This window comes from Mytilus californianus, unplaced genomic scaffold, assembly GCF_021869535.1.
Source record: "Mytilus californianus isolate M0D057914Y unplaced genomic scaffold, xbMytCali1.0.p SCAF_5, whole genome shotgun sequence".
Lineage (NCBI taxonomy): Eukaryota > Metazoa > Mollusca > Bivalvia > Mytilida > Mytilidae > Mytilus > Mytilus californianus.
Window position 1 is genome coordinate 65,194,138 of NW_026262701.1, and position 23,220 is coordinate 65,217,357.

General features: G+C 34.2%; 1 protein-coding gene and 1 long non-coding RNA gene across 7 annotated transcripts in view; both read right to left on the reverse strand.

Annotated features, from left to right (window-relative positions):
- Positions 1-23,220, reverse strand: part of LOC127701233 (importin-4-like) — a 997,117-nt gene that overhangs the window by 892,470 nt on the left and 81,427 nt on the right. The window lies entirely within an intron of this gene.
- On the reverse strand, positions 17,001-19,407 carry LOC127701247 (uncharacterized). Its single transcript, XR_007981951.1, has 3 exons — positions 18,710-19,407; positions 18,046-18,543; positions 17,001-17,713 (listed from the first exon to the last, which is right to left on the reverse strand). It is a non-coding gene; the product is annotated as an uncharacterized LOC127701247 (long non-coding RNA).

A 23,220-nucleotide genomic window follows, 5' to 3' on the forward strand; every position in this document is an offset into this window, starting at 1 on the left:
ATCCATACACTTACACACAAGTTATTGTCATGAAACTAGAAAAATGCTTGTTTTTTGCCCCTTTTTTGGCCCCTAATTCCTAAAATTTTGAGGCAATTACCTCCAAAACCAATCCCAGCATTCCCTTTGTGATATGGAACCTTGTGGTACAATGTCAGAGAGATCCATACACTAACACACAAGTTATTGTCTGGAAGTTACAAAAATGCTTATTTTTGGCCCCTTTTTGGCACCTAATTCCTTTACTTTTGGTACCATAACCCCCAAAATCAATCCCAACCTTCCTTTAGTGGTATTGAACCTTATGGTAAAATTTCATAGAGATCCATTCACTTAAGCTAAAGTTATTGTGCGAAAACCAATGTGTCTTCAGACGACGACGACGACGACGACGACGACGACAACGACGTCATACCAATATATGACCGCAAAAAAATGAAAGCTTACACCATCCAGAAATGAACTATTGAAATTAAAACATTCCTTATCTCCCTTCTTTATATTTAACACCACTCTCAACATGCCATAATTGTCCTGATTTACAATAAAAAGAAAATATTATTCTCCACACACATGGTAATGAAAATACTGAGATATAACTTATAATTCAGTTGAAATAATAATTAGCATAAAAAAAGTTCTAAGGTTCACGAATTGACTTTTTTTTTTTAAAAAGCAACTTGTTTGTACTTGGTTAGTTAGTACTGAGGATTAATTATATTTTTGTGGATACAGGTGAATATATGAATTTAAATGGTCAAAGAAGTACAAAATTTCCATAGGCTTTTATGCGCTTCTGTAAAACCATGAAATCAAATATCGAAGAAAATACAATTTTTCCTTAATCAACAAAAAAAAATGAATCCCCAGTAGTCAGTACTTCGCTTTAATGTAACTAGAAAGATGTGTATACATTCAAAATCTGTATACTACATTGACTAGAGACGTTATGCATACAGTATATTGAAATAATAAGTTATGTTACTGTCTCTGAAGTTAACAATAAGGGTAGCATTAATCAGTGACTTGGATTTGCGGCAAAGCCATCTTACTCTTTCCGCAAGAAAATGAAAAAGGAGAAAAACTGGAATTAAATGAAAATTTCAAACAATTACAATGTATCATTATCACTGTTTAATCCTTGTATTATAAAAGAACAGAGTTCCAATGTCCCCCGCGTTGCACATATTTTATCTATCCAAGGTACAAGGGCAATAATAATAAAAAACACTTTTGTTCTTTAAAACAATTTATGAATCTCTTAGAGGAATGAAGGCTTGAGAACAAATGCAATGCAATTTTCGTTATAATTAATATTTCCAAAGTTCATAATTCGTTAAAAATATTTGATCAGCACTTATTTTTAAAAGTGTCAAAGACATTGCTGATATAAACCTATGATACAAGTTTCATAAAATTCTGGCAAGAGTTGTACACATGAGAGTGCTAACAATGCAATTTTCCATATATAATAAATATTTCCAAGGAGTATAACTCTTTTAAGAATAATTGATAGGCACTGATTTTCGAATTAGTCCGAGACATTGATGATATAAACCTATAATTTAAATTTTATAAAAATCTGGCAAGAATTGTACACATGAGAGCACTAATAATGCAATTTTAAATATATAAAATATTTCCAAGGACATAACTCTTTTCATAAACAGCTGTGCCATGAGCGCATGATACGCCCATCGCATTTTTTACGAATAAAGTTCAATAACTTCTCAATGTCATATCAGAAGTTTGTGAAAAACTAAAGGGAGGTTATCTTAATTGATATAAACCAGTCACCAAAGTTTAATGAAAATTGCTCAAAGCACTGGTATTGTCCGAAAACTAGAAAATCACCCCTTTTTTATGAGTAAAATCCCATAACTCGGAAGTGTAAAATTTATAATTTATAAAGATTGAAAGGGAGCTTACATCAATAGATATAAACAATTCTCCAAAGTTTCATGAGAACTGCTGAGAGCATTTTTGAGTTATTGTCCGAAAACTGGAAAATCCTCCTTTTTTTTTTAATGAATAAAACTCCACAACTCGGAAACATAAAATCTAAAATTTATAAAAATCAAACGGGAGATCATGTCAATAGATATAAACAATTGACCAAAGTTTCTTGCAAATTGGTGAAAGCATTTTTGAGTTATTGTCCGAAAACTGGAAAATCCCCCCTTTTTTTTAATGAATAAAACCCCATAACTCAGAAACGTAAAATCTAAATTTTATAAAAAAACGAAAGGGAGCTCACATCAATAGATATGAACAATTCACCAAAGTTTTATGCAAATTGGTTGAAGTGTTTTTGAGTTAATGTCCAACATGTTGACGACGGACGGACAGACAAAGGACGGACTGACGGACTGATGGACTGACGAATGGATGGACGGACGGACGGACTAATGGATGGACGGATAGACGGACGGACAGACCAGGGATAATTCCAGGTGTTTTCAAATGGGTCCCTTGACCATCAAATTGGGAATTTTCATTCCAATTGGGAATTTTTTATACATAAAATCTAAGACGAAATAACATTATTTTCCTGTAAACACAGAAAATGTATATTAAGTTTCACCTGTACACTGCTGTAAGAAGTTAAAACATTTTGAATAATCGTGGACGGGTCACTGATTATAATATATATGATTGATTACCAGATCGCTTGACAGTTATTACATGAAGATCCTTGCACATGATGCACTATCTTTTGTAGGCTTGCATATTACCTATGGTAACCTAGGCCTTTTACATGCATAACAGCTAACATAAACCACTGAAAAAAATCATCCATTGGGTATTTTTTTCAACAACAGGTCATCTTTATAAATTTACATTGATTCAAATGGATTTCAAATTGAACTGGCCAATTGTCGAATTCAGAAAAGCTATGTACAAAAGTTTAAGTACATTATTGCATGATAAGATAAATTTGTGGTTTTTGCTGGCTGTTTAATATGTAGAAGGTTGCCATATTTTTTCTTTAGGTGTAAGTAACCCTAAGAAACATGAAATTAAAGCATTGAACCATTGTATGAGGGTAGGAATACACTTTACCGTTAGGCGTCAAACGGTCATTTTCGGCTACCGTTAGCGTCAAATTGATTTAAATTTTACCGTGATTCCTCAAAATATCCTTATCGTGATTCGTGAAAGGTCTGAAATAATTATCGATACTGTTATTTTTGGAAAAAATTTAACGTCATTCGTCAAAATCAGTTGAACTTTTTTACAGTCTTAAAGAAAGGGTACATTTTATCGTCATGCACCAAAAATTACCGTTAACGTCATTTTGCGAGATTTTTTACCGTTATTCGTCATGAAGGTACCCCCATTACGACCCTCTTGTATTTAAATATTATTTGGATCATCTTTACACTTTTGAAACGGTTCCATAATGTTGACATCCTATTTCATGAATGATCTATCATCCACATGTATTTTCAAAAACGCTCAAACTTTTGTCTTTTGAAGAAATGGAGCCTGACAAAATATATAATAATTTCTTTTACAAAACAAGTTTTCATCATATTATATAACCGGCTCTGTTGGCCAATCTGCTTTTACGAGATTGGCGCCCATTAAATTCATCAATGTTATATCAACATTTAAATTTTGCTCTCTGCCGAGGTCTGCTTTAATAAGACCCATTTGACAAAAGCATCTTTTTTATTGACCTGCTGGTCGATCTGCATTTACGAGATCAAAGACTCCCATAACATTTTCATCAATTGAATCCGGCTGCTTAAATCGTTTAGGGAAAACGGTACTATTTATTCTGCCAAAGGCGACAATACTAACATTTTCTAAATTTACCACTTTTTATAACTAGAGGCTCTCAAGAGCCTGTGTTGCTCACCTGTATTTACTGATGCTTTGGAAATCATGTAAAATAAGGTTAAAATCATAATTAATAGTATTAGATATTAGATATTATAATGATATCTAAGATAAAAACAAAAAACTGCAAAATTTTTGTAAAATTACTAACTCAGGGGCAACAACCCAACAACGGGTTGTCGGATTCGTCTGAAAATTTCAGGGCAGATAAATCTAAATCTGATGAACATTTTTGCCGCCTGTCAGATTTGCTCTAAATGCTTTAGTTTCAGAGATATAAACCAAAAACTGCATTTTACCCCTATGTTCTATTTTTAACCAAGTTGGCCATGATGGTTGGAAGGCGGGGTCATCGGACATATTTTTTAAACTAGATACCCTTATAATGATTATGGCCAAGTATGGTTAAATTTGACGCAGTAGTTTCAGAGAAGAAGATTTTTGTAAAAGATTACAAAAATTTACAAAAAATTGTTAAAAATTGACTATTAAGGGCAATAACTCCTAAAGGGGTCGACTGACAATTTTGGTCATGACAACTTATTTGTAGATCTTACTTTGCTGAACATTATTGCTGTTTACAGTTTATCTCTATCTATAATAATATCTAAGATAAAAACCAAAAACTGCAAAATTTTCTTAAAATTACCAATTCAGGGGCAGCAACCCAACAACAGGTTGTCAGATTTGTCTGAAAATTTCAGGGCAGATAGATCTTGACCTGATTATCAGTTTTACCCTATGTCAGATTTACACTAAATGCTTTGGTTTCAGAGATATAAGCCAAAATCTACATTTTACCCCTATGTTCTATTTTTAGCCATGGCAGCCATCTTGGTTGGTTGGAGGGGTCATCGGACACATTTTTTAAACTAGATACCCTAATGATGATTGTGGCCAAGTTTGGTTAAATTTTGCCAAGTGGTTTCAGAGGAGAAGATTTTTGTAAAAAAGCTAACGATGACGGACGACGACGACGCCGACGACCGACGACGGATGACGGACGCCAAGTGATGAGAAAAGCTCACTTGGCCCTTCGGGCCAGGTGAGCTAATAAAAACCTGGACAAAACAGTTATTCTGTTTTAAAAATTGAAGCCAAATAGCATCATGACCAACTTCCAACGGAGCTTGTTTATGTTATCCATGCCCACTGTCATTTTACACCAAATTTATGAAATTTTGAAAGTCTTTTCGAATAATTCTCTAGAAAATATTTCAATGGGTTTCAAAATTTATATTGTAAGTATATACACTGCAGTTATTCATAGATAAATAAAAAAATATATTGTACCCTTACATCCAATCACAGCGCTCCTAAGTTGACTTCCTTCACCTGCCTTGGGTACACAAAAGGCCAACCTAATGCTGGGAAAATGTAATAGTACTATTTTCCCTTTAACCACATGCTGACATAATTAAATCGTTGATAATAAAATGCGATCGTTGACAGCATTCTTATCCAAATTTTAAATAGCTCCGAAGACAAACTAGGAAAAATTTTAGTTGCCTAAATCGGTGACGGAAACATTTCCGGAAATATTGATTTTTATTTCATTTTTCCTGAATTGGGAAATTAAATTCACATAAATGTTTTTGGGGTCGCAGACCGATTTTAGGGCCGCTAAGGGGCCCTAAACTATATAGTAGAATCATCCCTGCAGACAGAGGTAAAACAGTATACCCCCACTTTTTTAAAGCGGGGATATAATAATCATAAATTGTCCTGAAATATCAATTTTATTTGTACTCTGCTCGAAACAGGAAAGAAATGCTGGGCACAGCCTTGCATTCTACCTGTTTCTAATTTATGTAAAAATAATTTTTGTAATTCGAGACCATGTATGCTTAATTTATATATAGAATATATAAAAAGAAGATGTGGTATGATTGCCAATGAGACAACTCTCCACAAGAGACCAAATGACACAGAAATTAACAACTATAGGTCACTGTACCGCCTTCAGAAGTTTATATGATGAAACGAAAATAAGCGAAGAGTCTCTTTATCAAATAACTTATTTAAATCTAATGAGTATTTTTTGCTAAATGTATTATTTTTGAAAAGTATAATAAGAAAAATTAAAAACCAATTGTTCAGAGAACAATTGAAAGTCTTTCCACATCAATTTTCTAAATAAGTGATAAGAAGCTACTTCCAGTTTACTTAAAGTTACTTTTGGCATTCAATCATAGGTTTCTTCATACTGATTCAATAAATATATGATTTCTGCATACTTTAGACTGAAATAAGGGAGATAATTGCCAACTTCCGGTTCAGAAATTATCACTTCCAGTCTCATATGATAACTTTATTCACAAATATATATGGTTTATATATACTTTTGCCTGTAAAAAGGGAGATAATTTGCTACTTCCGGTTATAGAATGTCACTTCCGGTAACAATTGATAGGTTTATGTGTGCCCATTCAAAAAATATATGGTTTCTAGGTACTTTTCCATGAAATAAGTGCAAAAATGACTACTTCCGTTTTACACAAGGTCACTTCCAGTTGACATTTTTCAAGGTCATATGATACCCAACATTTTGCAAAAGACCTTATGGCTTTATCATGTACAATCTGAAAAAATAATCAATTTATCTTAAAATAAAACATGTCAAGGACAATACCTCCTATAAGATGTCACTGGATTGTTTCAGACCAAATATATCATATCTTCATCACAATAAAGCAAACATTTTGCACTAGTTCTTTTATATATAACTTTAAAAGTGTCAGAGAAAATGCAAAATTCAGAACATGACCTTTGACCTTTGACCTTGACCTCATTTTCTAAGTTAGGACCCAAGGACCTCAAATAAAAAGACTAGGTATATACGGCTTACGGTTTATGAGTTACAAAAACATAACGACAAATTTATTTGGTAAAGGTAGTGTTCTAGGATTTTTATACATATGCAACTTTCCAAGGGAAAGTTGTTATCAAAAATTCACTTACCCACAAGTTTAATGAACTTTCCCTGAATTTTATACTACTTTAAAAATGTTTTCATAATTTTGTTATTCCTTTTATCGCATGTTTATACATGTAGTTTGAATTGAAATAATACACTCTGTTATTTCCCTTGAAACTAATTAGTTTGTCTAACTAGCTATAATTCAATGTCATGTTCATCTAGATATACAAAACATTTGATGGAATATATTAATTTACACGCAAAAAATCACGAATTTGAGATTCGGATATTAAATCTTTTACCGTTTGCATTCCGGTCATTAGGTTTTTGCATCTAGATGGGATGGATACTTGACATCTCGGATTTTCCTTGCTTAGCTGGCAAGCGTATTTATGACAGTGATCGCAAAACACATGCACACGTTTTTCTCCCCTAGACTTTAGATTTACACCAACAACAACGATCTCACTTTGAGACTTTGATTGAAATAAAAGAATACAAACGGTTACATTGATCGTTTGATCTGTATGAATAGAAAGTTTCTGTAATTTAATTTTACTTGCCCATGGACAACAAAGGTTTGAATTTCCACTTTCCCATGACCTAAATCAACTTGCAACCGGTGACGGGAAAGGGGAATTCTAGAACACTGAAGGTAGATAACTCCTATAAATTTCACAGGATCGGTTCGATCCAAATCAGCAAAAAATTCCGGAGGATGTAACGAACAAATACGAACAAGTTGAGGTTTAATAGCACAATAACTGTTCTATATAATATCCAAAATATCTAAGCGACATCTTGCGAAACAACTTTATACTGCAAGAAAAAGGTTTGGCAGAAGAAGAAAAAAAAAAAGTGGCTTGCAACCTAATGCAAAAAGTCCCATATCTTTATCATGTATACATATGAGGTAAAAGCAAAGGTCAAAATCTAGAATGTCAAATTTACCTATGACCTTAAGCTCAATTTCAAGGTCATAAACCAAGGACCTCAAATAAAAAGACCCTAGGTCTTAATTATATATGGTTAATGAGTTATATCACTATATGCATAATTTTAAATATAAGAGGGGAGAAAACTCAAATTAAATGTTAGCGTAACCTTTCAACCAATATGTATGTGTTATGACATGTCGCAACTAACAATTTAGTAAATATATGTTGTCGATATCTTATACTGTTTTTGAAAAGAGGTGAAAATAAGACAAAATCAAAATTTCTTGACCTCTGACCTTGACCTTATTTTCTTTTTTATTGGACCAAGGACCTCAAATCAAAAGACCCTAGGTCTCTATCACTTATGGTTTACCAGTTACAAATGCATATCCCTTATATCAAATGCATAAGGGGAAATAACTCTCATATGGAGTCTCCGGATGGCTTCAGTCAAAATTATTCTTCAAATCCTGAGGATATAACGAGCAAATTGGTGAAATAATTTTGTCGTAATCTTTTAGAGTTACGAAGGAGATGCACACACATGAAAAACAGTGTTTGGGTAGATAACTCTTACAATAAAAAGTGTTCGGTTAAACAGGGTCAGTCTTAAAAGCGCAATAACTGTTCGATATAATATAAAAAATATCTAAGCGACATACTGCGAAACAAAAATTTATCGCATGTCTCCATGGCAACGGCAGCCATTTTAGAAATTACAAGGTCAAAAGTCTCTTCTATACTTGCCAGTTAACATTTATATTAATGTTCAGGGGTTAAACAATTTTGTTACAGCTCACTAGCCCAGGACTTATTGGTGGCAGGATTTTACAAGCCCTGTTGGAAGAACTGCTAGCCCATCAAAACTGACCTGCTAGCCCGAGTATGTCTTACAAATTCAGAGTTTGCTGCATAATACAACGAGTTCTTTAAACTTGTTCATTTTTATCCGTTGTACTATGGGTTGTTAAATATTTTACAGGATCTCGGGGATTTAAATGGATTGAAGAGTTATTACTAATCCGATAATACACGTGTAATTAAATTTCCAGTCACTGACCACTGTATTGATTTATGACATTCTTTTTGCACGAGTGCTTACCCAAGAATATCTCTGATCACCATGATAAACTACAGATCACTACAGAAAACATGTTCATTGGTCTTGTCATGTGAAACCAGTGGTTCAAATCATATATTTGTTCCCACATACAAAGCTGACTTTTTATTAGCGTGATCGGGAAAATAACGGCAATATTCACAAAACATTGTCTCTGCATTATCATCAGCAACAGCCGACCTTGCCCTGGGAATCTTTTTGTCCATGACACTATAAATGTTCTTTTCCGATTTTCCCGGTTGTATTTGGCATTTTTTTGGGATGAATTTTCAGCCTCATTACCCCCTTCATCTACCGTTTTTTGTTTTGAAACTGACCAAGTTCCTGGGGTGTCCGTACTAAAATATTTCAAATATTTTGTTGCATGGTTTAGTGCTCAACAGCTGTCCGACATGACGGGTCAATATCTATCAATGCATCATACCCCCACTGGCCCAGTACCGTTACCAGTAATTGAAAATCTCGGAATAAGCAATGTACAATACCCCCTGTACTGAGAAATCGATATTGAAAGTACGGGAATTGCGATCAATACATGATACCGGTCCACCCAGAGTGATTTGTTGTATTTTAAAACATGTACAAAATCAGTTCAAATTCTTGGAATCCCGGATGACGTAATTGAATCTGATTGGCTAAGATAGAATAGTGATGAGGGGATTTTCCACTTTCTATTCTGGAAACGCCAAGAATTTTTTGTTACTAGTCCGTCGGGCATATTGGGTTACAAGTTTTGATTGCCCGAAGCGTAAATGCTGTAGCCCCGGGCGTCGGGCTATTGGATTTTTTAACCCCTGATGTTTGAAGCATTTGAAATTTTTTCACATTTTTGCTGTTTCCATGGTCGGGTGACATAATAATAATACAGAAAAATTTGTAAGGGTTCTGCGGAACCCAGTGTCTCGCCTACTTTTGCTGTTAGTCGCAGGCACAACAAAAATGGGGAAAAAATTATTAAAAATTTTCCTCTAGATACTATCTTTTGATTGTAAGAAGTTCTGTTCAAGTTTGGTAAAAATCCAAGAAGGTTTATGAATCTAATAAATGTTTTAAAAACTTTAACTGCAGACTGTACGTAATGTTAACTGGAATAAAACTAAGTCCATTTATAAGTAATATACGGAAAAACAGGAAATAAATTTTTACAAAATTTCCTTCTAGATACTAGCTTTTGATCATAAACAAGCTTCTGTCCAAGTGTGGTACAAATCCAGGATAGTTTAAGAAAGTTATTAAAATTTGAAATACTTTAACCAAAGAGTGAATGTTATGTTAACTGGCGGAAAAACTAAGTCCATATATGAGTAAAATACGGATAAACAGGATTTTTTTTTTTACAAAATTTCCCTCAAAATTTCTTCTGGATACTATCTTATGATTATAAACAAGCTTCTGTCCAAGTTTGGTACAAATCTAGGATAGCTTAAGAAAGTTATTAAAATTTGAAAAACTTTAACCACAGAGTGAATGTATGTTAACTGGCAAAAAAACTAAGTCCATTTATGAGTAAAATACGGATAAACAGGATTTTTTCTTTACAAAATTTACTTCCGGATACTATCTTATGATCATAGACAAGCTTCTGTCCAAGTTTGGTTGAAATGCAGGATAGTTTAAGAAAGTTATTAAAATTTCAAAAACTTTAACCACAGAGTGAATATTTGTCGACGCCGCCACTGCCAACAAACAACGACACCGACGGAATGTAGCAATATGTCACCCGACATTGTTGATCGGGTGACATACTAATAATAATAGTACAGAAAAAGAAAAAGAGGAAAAGCAATATGTCACCCGACATTGTCGATAGGGTGACATAATAACAAAGAAACAGAGGAAAAGCAATATGTCACCCGACACTGTCGATTGGGTGACATAATAAAAAAAAAGAAACGGAGGAAAAGCAATATGTCACCCGACATTTTGATTGGGTGACATAATAATAGGGAAAAAGAAACAGAGGAAAAGCAATATGTCACCCGACATTGTCAATCTGGTGACATAACTAGATTTGCCATTGCAAGCAATAGTCACCCTTTCCCCCATTGCCACTAAGTGGCAGTCATTTCAAAAATTTTAAACGATGAATGCACATATATGCATGGCAATACATCTTTCTGTAAATTTTCAGAATATTTGGAGCATTTTGAAATTTTCACATTTTTGCTGTTTCCTTGGCAATGGCGACCATTTTGGTAATTCCAAAGTCAAAAGTCTTATCTATACATGCCAGTTAGCATTAATATAAAGTTATATTAAGTTTGGTGCATTTTGAAATTTTTTGACATTTTTGCTGGTTTCCATGGTAACAAAGACCATTCCCAAAATTGTAATGACAGATGCCACATTGGTACATGGGAGGGAACATACCATCAAAGTTTCAATGGATTTGACCTACCATTTTAAGAGAGAAAAAGCTACTTTAAGGTTTTTCCCATAGGGTTATAATGGGAAACCTTTAACCAGTTTCCATTGCAATACAGTAGTTCCGATGATTCTCAAAATCATCCAAAACCTGTATATAGTGTGTGTATAAAAATTTGATTTTTAGGTTCAGGCATTCTCAAATTAGTCATCAAAAACAAAAAAAATATTTTTCACATTTTTGCTGTTTCCATGGAAACAGCGGCCATTTTAAAGTTCCAAAGTTTCACAGCAACTCCAATGATGGTGGTCCTCATTATGCTCAAAAATCATGAAGATTGGTTCCATTGCCTCCAGGAAAACTGCCGGACAAAATTAGGTGGAAGAAAAATAATAATAATAGGGAACAAGAGGCTGTCAGAGTAACAGCAAACCGGATTTTCCTGCAGAGGTCGAACCCTGAACAGTTGAGCAAGTATGGACACTACATTTAAGCTTAAAACAGCTCTGAATTTGGATTGTGATTGAATATTTGACACAGCATAGGTTTGTGACACAAAATGAATGTGGTTTTAGAACTGAAATGCTTGAAATTGGACATTTAAATACCTATTATGGTCCAATATCAAAAATCTAAGTACATATTAGAATCAGCATATCAAAGAACCCCAAGAATTCAATTTTTGATGAAATCAGACAAAAGTCTAATTTAAGACCCTTTGGACTTCAATGTGGACCAATTTGATAAAGGAGCCCACAATCCAAAATCTCTCAATACATGGTTAGATTCAGCATTTCAAAGAACCCCATAAATAATTTTTTTGTTGAATCAAACAAAGTTTAATTTTGGACCCTGATTTGGACCAACTTGAAAACTGGGCCCAAAAATCTAATATTTAAATACAGGTTTAGATTCAGCATTTGAAAGAACCCTATATATATTTAATTTATGTTGAAATGAAACACAGGTTAATTTTATCCATAATATTTTCTGTGCAAAGGGAAATAGTTCTCTAAAATAAGATATGATGCAATTTTTCAAATTATAATCAATAATATAATAACAACAACCAGTGATGACTAAGTTCTCTAAAATTAGATATGATTTAACACTCAAATATTGCTAGAATCAGCATATCAAAGAACTTAAGAATTCAATTTTTGATGAAATTAATCAAAAGTGTAATTTAGGACCCTTTGGACCTCAATGTGGTATTATCTTATTAATAATGAAAAGAAATACAGGTTTAGATTAAGCATTTCAAAGAACCCTATATACATTCAATTTATGTTGAAATCAAACACAGTCTGGACCAACTTGAAAACTGGGCCCAAAATCAGAAATCTAAATATATGTTTATTAATAGACAATATAAGCTTAGTTTTTAAAGGAGTTTACTTCATCAAAAAAAAAATATATATAGCATTCAGAAAATTAGTTTTTACAGAATAACAAACAAAATTGCCACAAAATTCTACAAACAATTTACCAAAGAAAAGAAGTAAAAAATCCAAAATTCTATTTATCATTTATACAATGTCATTTCAAATCTATAAAACTTATCAGTAACAAGAAATAATTGTAACAGAATACTGTTACGAAGTCTGCCAAACAAAGCTCCAATAATTCGTCATTCCCATTGTCGCTTGACATTGGGCAATGTCCAGTACAAATTGGTTTATGATATGCATTTGTGACGCCTATGGATTGACCCTGTATGTCATTCAAATCTTCTTGAAATTACGAACAGGAATTTATATGGTTTAGGTGTGGAGATCTCAACCGTTTACAAGTCCTCAAAAGAAGGGGGGGAGGGGGGGGGGGGGGGGGGGGGGGGGGGGGGGGGGGGGGGGGTGATCCCCAGGGGACTCTCCCTTTATTTCATATGATTTGTTTTTTTGTCCTGTACAAGAATATATATGGTTTAGGGGTAGGGATCTTGACCATTTACAAGTTCTTAAACAGGAGGGGGTGGGAGTGACCCCAGGGGACTCGCTTATATTTCATTTGATTTGTTTTATGGTCCCATACAAGAATATATATGGTTTCCGCATGGGGATCTTGACCGTTTACAAGTTTTCAAAAGCAAGGGGGGGTGGGGGTTACCCCAGGGGATTTCCCCTTAATTTCATTTGATTTGTTTTATTGTCCCATTCAAGAATATATATGGTTTAGGGGTGGGGATCTAGACCATTTACAAGTTGTCAAAAAGAAGGGGGTGGGGGTGATCCCCATGGACTTCCCCTATATTTAATATGATTTGTGTTATTGTCCCATACAAGAATATATATGGTTTAGGGGTGGGTATCTCGACTGTTTACAAGTTCTTAAACAGGAGGGGGTGGGAGTGACCCCAGGGGACTCACCTTGTATTTCATTTGATTTGTTTTATTGTCCCGTACAAGAATATATATGGTTTCGGGGATGAGATTTTGACCGTTTATAAGTTTTCAAAACTAGAGGCTCTAAAGAGCCTGTGTCGCTCACCTTGGTCTATGTGCATATTTAACAAAGGACACAGATGGATTCATGACAAAATTGTGTTTTGTTGATGGTGATGTGTTTGTAAATCCTACTTTACTGAACATTCTTGCTGCTTACAATTATCTCTATCTATAATGAACTTGGCCCAGAAGTTACAGTGGAAAATATTTTGTAAAAATTTATAAAAATTTACAAAATTTATGAAAATTGTAAAAAATTGACTATAAAGGGCAATAACTCCTTAAGGGGTCAATTGACAATTTTGGTCATGTTGACTTATTTGTAGATCTTACTTTGCTGTACATTATTGCCGTTTACAGTTTATCTCTATCTATAATAATATTCAAGATAATAACCAAACGCTGCAAAATTTTCTTAAAATTACCAATTCAGGGGTAGCAACCCAACAACGTGTTGCCTGATTGGTCTGAAAATTTCAGGGCAGAGAGATCTTGACCTAATGAACAATTTTATCCTCGTCAGATTTGCTCTAAATGATTTGGTTTCAGAGATATGAGCCAATAAAATGCGTCGCTGGGGCGCAGCTTGATACGACCGCAGAGGTCGAACCCTGATCAGTTGGGGCAAGTATGGACACAACATTCAAGATTGATTCAGCACTGAATTTGGATTGTAATTAAATATTTGACACAGCATAGGTTTCTGACACAGAATGAAAGTGGTCTAAGAACTTTTTAATTTACCTATTCAAACCATATCATTATTATTTGCTATTATATATAAATTAGAAATAACCAATTTAAAATGGAAAATTCTAAAGAAAAAAAAGGAAAAAAAAATCCAACCCCAAATTTTTTGAACCCCCTTATGATTCACCACCCCCAAACTCAATCCCAGCCTTCCCTTTGTGGTATGGTACCTTGCAGTACAATTTCAGAGAGATCCATACACTTGAACACAAGTTATTGTCTGGAAACTAGAAAAATGCTTGTTTTTTGGCCCCATTTTGGCCCCAAATTCCTAAACGTTTAGGGCAATTACCCCCAAACTCAAACCCAGCTTTCCCTTTGTGATATGGAACCTTGCAGTACAATTTCATAAAGATCCATACACTTACACACAAGTTGTTGTCCTGAAACTAGAAAAATGCTTGTTTTTTTGCCCGTTTATGGCCCCTATTTCCTAAAATTTTGAGGGAATTACCCCCAAAATCAACCCCAGCCTTCCCTTTGTGGTATGGTACCTTGCAGTACAATTTCAGAGAGATCCATACACTTGAAGACAAATTATTGTCTGGAAACTAGAAAAATGCTTATTGTTGGCCCCTTTTTGGCCCCTTCTTCCTAAGCTTTTTGGTCAATTACCCCCAAACTCAATTCCAGCTTTCCCTTTGTGATATGGAACCTTGTAGTACAATTTCATAAAGATCCATACTCTTACACACAAGTTATTGTCATGAAACTAGAAAAATGCTTGTTTTTTGCCCCTTTTTGGCCCCTAATTCCTAAAATTTGGAGGCAATTACCCCCAAAATCAATCCCAGCATTCCCTTTGTGATATGGAACCTTGTGGTACAATGTCAGAGAGATCCATACACTAACACACAAGTTATCGTCATGAAACTAGAAAAATGCTTGTTTTTTGCCACTTTTTGGCCCCTAATTCCTAAAATTTGGAGGCAATTACCCCCAAAATCAATCCCTGCATTCCCTTTGTGATATGGAACCTTGTGGTACAATGTCAGAGAGATCCATACACTTGCACACAAGTTATGTCTGGAAGTTACAAAAATGCTTATTTTTGACCCCTTTTTGGCCCCTAATTCCTTAACTGTTGGTACCATAACCCCCAAAATCAATCCCCACCTTCCTTTTGTGGTATTGAACCTTATGGTAAAATTTCATTGAGATCCATTCACTTAAACTAAAGTTAGAGTGCGAAAACTAATGTGTATTCGGACGACGACGACGCCGGACGACGACGACAATGACGACGACTACAAGTTCTTAAACAGGATGGGGTGGGGTGACCCCAGGGGACTCGCCTTTTATTTCATTTGATTTGTTTTGTTGTCACATACAAGAATATATATGGTTTCAGGGTTGGGATCTTGACCGTTTACAAGTTTTCAAAAAGTAGGGGGGTGGGGGTGAACCCAGGGACTCCCCAAATATTTCATTTGATTTCTTTTATTGTCCCATACAAGAATATATATGGTTTAGGGTGGGGATCTCAACCGTTTACAAGATAAAAGCACATTCTCAAATTGAAAGGGGGTGGGGGTAAGAATATATATGGTTTAGGGAGACTTAATTATCTACAAAATGTCTAATAATGAACAGTAAATTTCAAATTTCATTTATACAGTCCTTCTAGTAAATTTCAAACTTTATATATACAGTCCTACAGATCTTATCAGGAAACAGAAAATTTTCAAATAAATCTGTCAGTCCAATGATATTATATGCTAAGATATAACCCAGATCTAATTAATAATTAATAATGTAATTAACTTCAAAATGTCTAATAAAATAGCTTATAATCATTACCACTTAGGAAATAGATAATTTTCAAATAAATCTGTCACTCCAATTTTTATTGTGAGATAAGACATTATGCTTAGTCATGAAAAAGATAACAAGAGTAAAATATTTAAAAATTCAATTTTTGGATATTAAAAATGGCGATAACTCACAAAGGAAATATACTAATATCTTGAAAATAGAACTAGACCTTCATTAAGTCCCAGGAAACAACATATTTAAATTTGAAAAAAATTTGTTAAAGCGTTTTCATGTTATTGTGCTGACACTGTTTGGCAGCCGCCCGTAGGTCAGCCCAGCCGCCCGCCGTACATCACCATTTTAATAACCGATATTTCCTAAAAAGAAACAGAGGAAAAGCAATATGTCACCCGACATTGTCGATCGGGTGACATAATAATAAGAAACGGGACAAAAACATAAAGTCTCCAAAACTCCGTTTTGGCGACTTAATAAGAAACGGAACAAAAACATAAAGTCTCCAAACTCTGTTTTGGCGACTTGGCAACTTAATTACAAGCATTCTGAGAGTATTGCATGGCAATACATAGTCCCCTACCAGTTAAAAATTCATTGTACTGGAACAAAATGCTAACTTGATCTATAACTTGTCATGGTGTAAACTATATAACAAATATCAAGTCAATATCTTCAAGCATGACTAAAAAAAGTGTGGAAAACTGATTATTTAAGTGAATTTTCTAAGTCCAAGGACCATAACACTGCACAAAATCATGAGACCAGAACAAAATTTGAACTTGATCTGTAACTTGTCATGATAAAACTATATACCAATTATCAAATCAATATCTTCAAGCATGACTAAAAACTAGAGGCTCTCAAGAGCCTGTGTCGCTCACCTGATTCTACTTTGGTTTTGGAAATCATGTAAAAATAGATTAAAATCATAACAGATACCCTAATAATGAGTGAGGCCAAATTTGGTTTAATATTGGTCCTGTAATTTAATAAAAAATCCTGGTGGCCATCTTGAACAGTAAATCAGCAACAAAGTAGCAACACTTAATCAGCACCTCATAAGAAACATTTATGCCATGTTTTGGTTTCATTCCATTCAGTGCACCTCTAGAAGAAGCATTTGTATGTATTTCCCATAGGGTCTTATGTTAAAGGAAGTCCCCCCATTGGCGGCCATCATGGATGAAGGATCAGCTTCAAAGTAACAAAAATTAGTCAGCACCTCATAAGGAACATTCATGCCATGTTTGGTTCAATCCATTCAGTATGTGGTTCTCTAAAAGAAGACATTTGTATGTATTGTCCATAGGGTCCTTTGTTAAACATTGTCCCCATCTGGCAGCCATCATAGATGAAGGATCAGCTTCAAAGTAACAACACTTGGTCAGCACCTCGAAAGGAACATGCATGCAATGTTTGGTTTCATTCCATTCAATGGTTCTCTAAAAGAAAACATTTGTACGTATTTCTCATAGGGTCCTATGTTAAACTAAGTCCTCCGCTGGCGGCCATCTTAGATTATGGATCGGCTTCATAGTAACAACACTTGGTCAGCACCTCATAAGGAACATTCATGCCATGTTTGGTTTCATTCCATTCAGTGGTTCTCTAAAAGAAAACATTTGTATGTATTTCCCATAGGATCCTATGTTAAACTAAGTCCCCCGCTGGCTGCCATCTTGGATGATGGATCGGCTTCAAAGTAACAACACTTGGTCAGCACCTCATAAGGAACATTCTTGCCATGTTTGGTTTCATTCCATTCAGTGGTTCTCTAAAAGAAGACGTCTGTATGTATTTCCCATAGGGTCCCATGTTAAACTAAGTCCCCCGCTGGCGGCCATCTTGGATTATGGATCGGCTTCAAAGTAACAACACTCGGTCAGCACCTCATAAGGAACATTCATGCCATGTTTGGTTTCATTGCATTCAGTGGTTCTCTAAAAGAAAACATTTGTATGTATTTCCCATAGGATCCTATGTTAAACTAAATCCCCCGCTGGTTGCCATCTTGGATGATGGATCGGCTTCAAAGTAACAACACTTGGTCAGCACCTCATAAGGAACATTCTTGCCATGTTTGGTTTCATTCCATTCAGTGGTTCTCTAAAAGAAGACATTTGTATGTATTTCTCATAGGGTCCTATGTTAAACTAAGTCCCTCACTGGCGGCCATTTTGGATGATGGAACGGCTACAAAGTAACAACACTTGGTCAGCACCTTGTAAGTAACATTCATGCTATGTTTTGTTTCATTCCATTCAGTGGTTCTCTAAAAGAAGTCATTTGTATGCATTTCCCATAGGGTCCTATGTTAAACTAAGTCCCCCGCTGGCGGCCATCTTGGATGATGGATCGGCTACAAAGTAACAACACTTGGTCAGCACCTCCTAATGAACATTCATGCTATGTTTTGTTTCATTCCATTCAGTGGTTCTCTAAAAGAAGTCATTTGTATGCCTTTCCCATAGGGTCCCATGTTAAACTAAGTCCCCCGCTGGCGGCCATCTTGGATTATGGATCGGCTACAAAGTAACAACACTTGGTCAGCACCTTGTAAGGAACATTCATGCTATGTTTTGTTTCATTCCATTCAGTGGTTCTCTAAAAGAAGTCATTTGTATGCATTTCCCATAGGGTCCTATGTTAAACTAAGTCCCCTGCTGGCAGCCATCTTGGATGATGGATCAACTACAAAGTAACAACACTTGGTCAGCACCTCCTAATGAACATTCATGCTATGTTTTGTTTCATTCCATTCAGTGGTTCTCTAAAAGAAGACATTTGTATGCATTTCCCATAGGGTCCTATGTTAAACTAAGTCCCCCGCTGGCTGCCATCTTGGATTATGGATCGGCTTCAAAGTAACAACACTCGGTCAGCACCTCATAAGAAACATTCATGCCATGTTTGGTTTCATTCCATATAGTGGTTCTCTAAAAGAAGTCATTTGTATGCATTTCCCATAGGGTCCTATGTTAAACTAAGTCCCCCGCTGGCGGCCATCTTGGATGATGGATCGGCTACAAAGTAACAACACTTGGTCAGCACCTCATAAGGAACATTCATGCCATGTTTGGTTTCATTCCATTCAGTGGTTCTCTAGAAGAAGTTCAAAATGTAAAAAGTTTACGCCGACGACGGACGACGACGGACGACGCCGGACGACGCCGGACGACGACGGACGACGGACGCCAAGTGATGAGAAAAGCTCACTTGGCCCTTTGGGCCAGGTGAGCTAAAAAAGAGGAAAACTGATCATTTGAGTGAATTCTCTTAGTCCAAGGACCATAACTCTGCACAAAATCATGAGACCAGAACAAAATTCGAACTTGATCTGTAACCTGTCAAGATAAAACTATTTACAAATTATCAAATCAATATCTTCAAGCATGACGAAAAAAAGTGTGGAAAACTGATTATTTGAGTGAATTTTCTAAGTCCAAGGACCATAACTCTGCACAAAGTCATCAGACCGGAACAAAAAATCGAACTTGATCTGTAACTTGTCATGACTGACTGACTGACTGACTGACTGACTGAGTGCAAACCTAAAGTCCCCTTTGACTTCGTCGGTAGGGGACTAATAATCAGAACAAATACAATAGGTCTTTCCACAGAAATAGTCAGTTTTGAAGAAAATTTTGTCCATAGACCTGTAGTGTCCGTAGACCCATATTTTATATTTCTATTTCAAGCTTTATATGAAAAGTTAGACATGTAATGATAATTGTATATTACTATTAAGTTAAATTATACACTGTAAATAGAAAAAAAAACCTTTTTTAATAATATATGAATATAAGACAAAATCTGAAGTGGATGTAGTCCTTCTGCATTTATCACTTTTCTCCTCATTAAAGGTCTTTAATGTTCAAATAAACTTTAAACTGATGGCTGTTTTTACTAACCTATTATATTAAATATAAAATGAAGTGTTTTTGTACAAATATTTTCATAATCTGTATCAAATATAAATAAATATACAAGACAAAGAGGAAAATAATTAAATTTGTGTATCTAATTTCAAAATGATTATCCTTATTTACTTACTAATGATTTATTTTATGTCTTAGTTAAGTAGTAAAATATAAGGTATTTTGTGTTTTGGAAACTTGTAGATATTCATTAAACTTTACTAACACAAGTTTACAAAACCTGTAGTGTCCGTAGACCTATGGAGTATACCTGGCTATCACATTCCTGTCACTTCCTGGTGTGTTTGAAACTTAAACTGAAATGATTTTTTCATAAAGCTTACCATTAGCTACATGTATAACTTTAAACTGTTTTAACAAATGTACTACTATTATTTTAATGTAGACACTATTTTGAAAGTCATGTGTATAGAATTTTAAAAATCAACAGTTTGGATATTGGACCATAATAGGTAAATTAAAAATTTTTAAGTTCTTAGACCACATTCATTCTGTGTCAGAAACCTATGCTGTGTCAAATATTTAATCACAATCCAAATTCAGAGCTGTATCAAGCTTGAATGTTGTGTCCATACTTACCCCACATTTGATATGCTGCACTTTTTAAGAAAATGGTATTATTAATGGACTGTTGGTGAAATTGTATTTAGAATGCCTAATTATTTCACAAATAAAACTTTTTAATTGTTTTTAGAAGTGTATTAACATTCTACACATTGTTAATTTAACACATATGTAACGTGAGGGTACCCAAATTGCACCTATTTTCACAGTTTTTTCACCTACGTTTATTTATAATCCAGACAAAAGTTTCCATTCTGTGTTTATTTTGTAGATGTATCCTTATTTACTATATAGTTACACCAATTTAATCTTGAATCCATATTGAATCGTAGAAAAATGGGTTTGAACCGACTGAACGGTCCATGATTCTGTAATGAAGGAGTACCCAAATTGCATCCATGCTTAAATTCACATCCTTAATAAAATGCTCCGCTGGGCGCAGCTTGATACGACCGCAGAGGTTGAACCCTGAACAGTTGGGGTAAGTATGGACACAACATTCAAGCTTGATACAGCTCTGAATTTGGATTGTGATTAAATATTTGACACAGCATAGGTTTCTGACACAGAATGAATGTGGTCTAAGAACTTAAAAATTTTTAATTTACCTATTATGGTCCAATATCCAAAATCTAAATACATGGTTAGATTCAGCATATCAAAGAATCCAAAGAATTCAATTTTTGATGAAATCAAACAAAGTTTAATTTTGGACCCTTTTGACCTAAATATGAACCAATTTGATAGCAGGGTCCACAAATAAAAAATCTAAATACATGGTTAGATTCAGCATATCAAAGAACCCCATATATTCAATTTTTGTTGAAATCAAACAAAGTTTAATTTTGGACCCCAATTTGGACCAACTTGAAAACTGGGACCAAAATCAAAAATCTAAATACATGTTTAGATTCTGCATATCAAAGAACCCAATATATTCAATTTTTGTTAAAATCAAACTAAGTTTAATTTTGGACCCTTTGGACCTTAATGTACACCAATTTGAAAACTGGACCCAAAAATAAAAATCTAAATACACGGTCAGATTCAGCATAACAAATAAAGAAATGTGGTCAAAGATTTTACAAATCTAATGCGCCATACTGTGCAATTAAAGATTACTTCTTGAAATTTTTCAATATTTGAAATTTGAAAAAACAATTAATTTTGGAGAATAATTTTTTTAATTTCTGAAATCTGAAATAAGAAAAAATTGACCCCCACAATTTCTTTTTACCCCCCCCCCCCCCCCCCTCCTCCCTTTTTCCCCAAAAAAATTCTTTCCCTCAAGATATGGTCATAATCTCAATTCAAATTAAATATCCAATGGAGTTTGCAACCATAATTACCCATTTAAATTTACCATAGTGCTAACTTATTCTATTTTATAATAGAATTTAAAATATGGTGTCAAATCTTTCATATGGATTTTTTTGTTTAAAAAAAAAAAGATGCAACATTTGCAGATATTTTTAATGGTCTTCTTTTATAAATATGCATTTCTTTAAACATAATTTAAAGGGAAACTTCGCAAAAAAATAAAAAATTGATATTATGTCCATTCTGTATAAAAAATCACAAATTCATAAATATTAAAGTTTTATTCTGCTAGATAAGAGATCACCATCGATTTTAAATTTAGAGTATCAATTCTCTGCGTGCGGCCATTTTGACATCTTCTCGGTTTAGAAACCACGATATATCTATAAACCACAAAGGACCAAAACCAACAGTAACCTAACGTAGTCGCATTTATCCGACTAACTAACTTGATACGGAAAATGTAATTATTTTTTTAAATAACTATGGTCTGACGTTTTTAAACTGTTTTTTCTTTACGAAGTTTTTGAAACAAGAAATTTATATGGGAATTAGTTAAAAAGTCAAAGTTCAATGTCATAAATAAGTGTTCCGTGTAAAATCGTTTTTGAAAATCTAATTTGTTCATAATTCTTTTATGTAATAAACTTATTTAAATAAATTCGGACCTTCTCTTATCTGATCACCAGCATGGTTAAAGGAATTATTCCCTGAGGTATTGTGAGGTGACACGTCCAGGTATTCAAAACTCTTATTACACAATAACATAAAGCATGTTCATGCATCGCTTCACTTCTGAGGGTATTGATCAGTGTACACAGCCGATAACTTGTAACTTTCCATTTTGAAACCATCAGGTGTATAATATCTCTGTCTTGCGTGTCCGATAGTGATATACTAGTCATTACTAAACTCATACGCTTGTTTATAAATAACATTTCTGGTGTAAAGAATGATATTTATGAAAATCTAAATAATTCCCAAAAAAGATTTGACAAAATAAAAATCTATTTACATATTTTTTCCAAGGGTAAATTGGGGAAAATGTAAGTATATACTCGTTGTCAATAATGATGGACATTTTGAAACATGAAAGACTATTGATTTAACAAAAATGTACGCACTTGTCGATCATTGGTTTATACGCCTAGATAGAAAGTTACGAAACTTTAGATAGTCGCAATTTAAAATTGTATATTGAATATAAGAAAGAACATCCAGAACCAATTTGATTTAAATACA